The sequence below is a fragment of the Pteropus vampyrus genome, unplaced genomic scaffold (assembly GCF_000151845.1).
Source record: "Pteropus vampyrus isolate Shadow unplaced genomic scaffold, Pvam_2.0 Scaffold106, whole genome shotgun sequence".
NCBI lineage: Eukaryota > Metazoa > Chordata > Mammalia > Chiroptera > Pteropodidae > Pteropus > Pteropus vampyrus.
The window spans coordinates 4,490,864-4,496,863 of record NW_011888887.1 but is presented as its reverse complement, the minus strand read 5'-3'; positions in this window follow the sequence as shown (position 1 = coordinate 4,496,863).

Sequence of the window (6,000 nt, the reverse complement as noted above, 5' to 3'; positions counted from 1 at the left end):
GCCCCTAGCACTAACTTTCCTAGACCCAGTAGGTTTCTTTCTCTGTTCTGAGCCCCCAAAGCCTGACCTCTGTGGATGGCATCATTGGACTCCCTTATTCTCTGGCTTCTGCCCAGGTTTGAGTGATGGGAGATGCAGGCAAGATGTGTCTGTATAAGTAGTAGTGGCTTCCCATTGTTGAAAGTCCCTGGGTACCTGAGTGTCTAGTAATAAAGTCTTCTTGGTTAGACTTTTGGAGTGGGCCATCTGTTTCTTGTTGGCACTCTAAACACAGGCTAAAAAAAAGTTTAGATAAATCTTGAATAATTTCATTTATTCTCCCACCTATTTATTATACACCTTCTATTTGTACTATCTTGGACACAAGGGTGGTGGACACTAGTTAGTTGTCTTACACACTGGGATGCTAGATGCCAGTTTGTCAAGGCACTTATCAAGGAGGGCAACAGGCTAACTATAGGGTAGTCTTTCTTATTCTATTGGAACCAGACTTCAGCTCTTGAAGGACCATTGCTCCGAGGTCCCAAGTCATTTATCTCCCTAGGCAAAAAGTTGTTCTGCCACTTAGGGTACAATGAATATGACCATGTATTTGTATATGTTTGTGCATTTATATGGTGAGATGAGAGGGTAAAGAGTAAAGGATAAACCAATGCTTGAAAATATTTTCCTTAACCCATTCTCTTTCTCTTTTGATGAGATGTCTCTGTAGACAGAATAGAAGGGATCTATTTAGGAAACATTTGGGATTCCAAGAATGTGATGAATAGAAAGAATCTAGCCTCTGAATTAGATAGATTTGAAATGGAACATTGGAACAAAGAGGGGCAGGGAAAGGGAGTGGAGTAGTTTGTTCCGAGGGCAGGGAATAAGAGCAATTAGAAAAAACTGACTAAAAGTTGGGCACGTATCTGGATTAAATCCCAGCTCTGCTTACTAATTACACAGCCTTTGCCAAGTCACTTAACCTTATCAACCCTTATCAAGAAGAAAGCTTTCTTCTCTGTTCAGTGAGGGCAGTTCCATGTATATTGCAAAGTTTCTGAGATATATAGCACTCAGTATTAGTGCCATGCACTAATTGCTCAAAAAATGATAGCTGCTATTATTGTGCAGTTAGTGCCACTTTAAAATGAGAATTGGTGATTTCATCATTGTGTGAACATGTAGGGTGTGCTTACACTAGATGGTATAGCCTTGTACACACCTAGGCTACATAAGCTACAAAGCTGTACAGCCTGTTACTGTATTAAATACTGTAAGCAATTGTAACACAATCATATTTGTGTATCTAAACATAGAAAAGGTAGAGGAAAAATATGGTATAAAAAATAAAAAATGATACACCTGTATAGGGCACTTACCATGAATGGAGTTTGCAGGGCTGGAAGTTGCTTGGGGAAAGTCAGTTAGTAATCAGTGAATGTGAAGACCTATGAAATTTCTGTATACTACCATAGATTTCATAACACTGCAAACTTGGGCTGCCCTAAATTTATAAAACAACATGAGATTAAATTAAGCATAAGAGAAAATGATACAATCAAGAGATGGGGTACGCTTGAGATGTATGAGGTTTCTGCCAGTATAACATGGCATATACTGTTTTACAGCAAACTTCTTTTGTGTGAGTAGAAAGAGTGCACTCTATAATAATGATAAAAAATATGGTATAATAAATACATTAATTGTTTATGATCATTATCAAATATTACATACTGTTCATAATTGTATGTGCTATACTTTGCAGTGCAGTAGGTTTGTTTACACCAGCATCACCACAAACTCGTGAGTAATGTGTTGCACTATGAAGTTATGACGGCTATGATGTCACTATGTGATAGGGATTTTTCAGCTCCACTGTAATTTTATGGAACCATCCTCATATACGCGGTCTGTCATCGATGGAAATGTCATTATGCAGTGCATGACTGTACAGCATATTATGTTTCCTATCAACGCAATCTCCCAGCTGTTCTTTCCCATAAATACACTTTTTTACTTTTTTTCCTGGTAGCTGATGTATTCTTGTCTCCTCTGTTTGTCCTTAAGTGTTATGAGGTTGGGACTTTTTCTTTTAAAGTAGTTTTGGAAGCTCTCATCAAATTTCCAAACTAGTAATGTCTCCCTATTAGCTCTCAGTATTCTGCAAAACACATATGTTTGCTAGGTTATTAACATTTATCTTTTGGAAAATCAACATGCCTTTGGTGCAGAGGCAAGAAGCCAAGTGCTGGATACAGGCCTTTGAAATGAGGAAAAAATAAATGTCAAGTGCTGAGGATGTTGATCTGGAGTTAAATCCTGTTCATAAATGGCCTCTGTAAACAATTTTGGCCACTGGTCACTGACCTCCTCGGGATTTGATCTTGTGAGACTATTCCTTGGTCATTAGTTCATCAAACTGTGTATTCTTAGTTAAAGAAATAATACAGCAGCCATATTTATTTACCACATATCCCAGGTCTTTAAATAAGACCTAAATAGCTGTGCTCAAATTAGTAAAGACATGCTGACATCAATCAGTTTTAGAGAAAAAGAAAAAGTTTATAACACTTTGGGAGCTTTTATTTACAGGACAATGATTTGAGACTGTCAGTTGTATTTAGTGAGGTCTGGCATTATATAACTAGGGCCAGGACTGTGCCTACAAATTTGCTTGTGCAGAATAAATTGAGGGACACATTATGTTCCCCTTGATCAAAAGTATCTCCTCTCCCTCCAAGCCTGCACTAATCTGACTTGTGGCCTAAAACGCCTAGAGTCATTCTTTTTAGAGAAAACAAGCAAGCAGGTTTTTGTTGTTGTTGTTGTTGTTGTTGTTTGTTTGTTTGTTTGTTTTTAAAGCAATTACTATTGGTGCTTCATTTAGTGAGAATAATAATAATATACAAAAGATTCAGCTCATGTCTTCAAGGAAGTTGCAATTATGATTTAAGGCATTTTCTTGGAATAGTTTCCATTCTTTTGGCTGCAAGTAGTTAAACTCAACTTAAACTAGCTTAGACCAAAATTTTAAAAAAATCGATTTACTGGCCGATTTACATGAGCAGTTGATTGAAGGGGCAGCAGTTGTCGTGGAGCTCAAAAGTTTCTCTCATCTGTCTCTGTTTCTCTTTCTGGTTTGAAATCACTCTTGGACAGCTTCTCCCTTGTGTCTGGAACTGTGGCCATCAGCCACACAATGATTTATTACCAAAAAGGATCAGACTCTTTAGTTTCGGTTTTTAAGAGTCATAGGACTTAGAAGGACCTAGCTTAGCTCACATGGTTGGAGGCGGTGTGGGGTGAAAGCTTCTCCCTGAAATGACTGAGATGTAGTGTAGGAGAAGGTTTCCCCCAACAAGGAGAGTGATGTTATCATCTGGGGACAATTAACACAATATATATCCATCAGTCTCTTCTAAATCCCCAGAAATTATTCCTCTTTCTCAGGTGTTTGGAAAATGATTAATGCAGGCAATAAGGCTAACAGAGAAATTTTACAGAATAATATAAATTAGCCCTTAGCTGATATACTAACTTTCAATACCATTGAAAGCCAAGATATTTAAAGATAAATTTGATTTCTCTACTAATTTATTTAATAATTGAATTCTGTACTGATAAGATAGATATTTTAAGGTCTGTTTTAATTGTAGATGCAAAATGCGGTACCTGATAACACTAATAGTATCGCAGCACGCTTGTCTATCCACAGCCTCTGTAAATTAAAAAATAAATGAACATGCAAAGTAATTTATTTCTAATAAAGAATATTTAAGGAAACCAGTTTAAAATGATCTGAATATTGTTCTTACACTGAACTGTAAGCTTCCGTAATTTGGGGTAATACTATGAAAAACCTATTGAATGTACTTCCTTTAAGCAAAATTAACTTTTAGAATATAACAAGTGTGTTGCTTGCAAGCCATCTCCCCATCTGCCCAGGGACACTGAGGGGGAACCTGAAGAACATCGAATAGAGAATACAGTTGCAGAGCTCAGTGTCAGCTGGCCCTGCCTCCTCCTCACAGGATATTTGTGATATTTGACAAGCTTCTGACTTCTCTCTGCCTTAGTTTCTTCAATTGTAAACCAACCATCCCTATTGCATGTTTTAGCAAGGTCATGCTGAGGGTCTGAGATAAAGAATATTCTTTCCGGTTCCTTGGGAAGCTGCATATTCTTGTTTGTTTTCCACAAATCTTGGAACTTGCTTTTCCCATGTTCTATGTTAACTCCAATTATATGAATAATTTTATCCTTTGCTGATGGAGCAGAGAGGCAATAGCTATCATTACTTGCCAACCAAAGCTCTAGGTAAAATCATTATCATCATCATGAATTAATGTAATTCTTATTATCCTCAAGACGATATGTTATTATAAAGACAGAGACAAATTAGGAAGATATTTAAAAAGATAAATATGCCAAGTATCAACCGTATGACAAATTGTGAATAGTCACTGTAGGCTGCAGGTGGTATGGAAGGTGTTTTAGAGAAAGGGAGAGATGATATGGGCCTGGTAGGCTTTAGATAAGTAGATTGAAAGAGGCCAATCCTTCTAGGCAACAGAAACTTGCTATGCAAATCTGTGCAAGCAGGAATGGGTATGTACATATGAGAAATGTAGGTGGTGATAAGAAAATGTCTTAAAATAGGGCAAGTCAGCTGCATTCAATGTTAATGAAATGTTTAAAGGTGAAAGGTGGAAGATCATGTTTGCTTGTAGTTGGGATTGATCTAGCGAAGAGGCAGATAATAGAAAAGATAGAAAAGTGAAAAGACGTAATTACAGGCATTGAGTTTTTGGAAAGATAAGAAGAGATCGGATATAGAGTACGACTGGAGATGTACAGCACTTACACTGTGCAGCAGAAAAAGCAGCAGAGTTCAGAGTCCAAACTTTTGAAGTACTTACTGCCAAGCTGATTGTAATCTCCCTAAGGAGTACAGCCCCATTTTAAATTTACATTCTTTTTTCTTTTTGTCTGGTCAATGTAATTCTCTCAGTTTAAGGAGAATGGTGAAGGAAGAAAAGAACAGTTGGTAGGCAAAATTAGAGGAATTCATAGACTGGAGATCTTGATGAGCAACATCTGATGTATTAAGGGTACTAGACAAAACAAGTTGAAATGAGTAGGAGAGTGTAGTTTTAGAGGAGTTGCCTTTATTATTTCAGTGATGAAGTAACTGCACTTGAAAATGAGGCCAGGGTGTGGCCGTGGAAGTGAGTGCCTGAAATAGAGCTGGCAAGATCCTTAGGGTTAAGGATGATGAAACCCAATGAGCAAAGATTTGGCATGGATCAGCTATGTGTCCCTTGGGGTGATGACAGGATTTAAGGATGAGAAAAAGGACAAAGGCTTCAATAAAAAAAAAGGAAGAGTGAGAATAATTTTGATTGGTGACAGTGCAGAGAAGGGGTAGAAGGTAGGGCTTAATGGGAGGAGAGGAGTAATTATTCAGAAGTAGCAGTGGAGAGCAAGGAAGCTCCTGATGGGGTCTTGATGTACTCGATACACAGAAAAACAATTGAGTAAACTTAGGTAATCCATTTCCCCTGGGGAAAATGGAATTTTAGTAAATGATAAGCATTGTAAAAATTATGAACAAAGAATTATGAAGAATATGGGTTTATTAATCTTAGAATGAGAATTCCCAAAAGAGGATTGAGGTGTGAAATCAACAGTGGAAGTTTGGATCATTGAAAAGAAACCACATGAAAAGGAAAGTAAGGAGAATATGAGTCTACTAACTTAATTGGCAGTGACCAAGGAAAATAGTTTGAAGATCTGTGGACATTTCTGACTCGCAAGTGGTCAGGATAATGGCTGATGTTACCCTCATGAACACAAAGCTCAAACACTCAGAATTTAATTGCATCCAGTTCGAGCCTAGAGAGAAAAGTCTCTTTATCTAATTTTCCACTTGTGGTCACTGTTCAGATGTTGTATTCAGAATAATTTTACTAAAATGACAACTTAATTGTAATATCTCCTTTGCTTAAGCCCTTT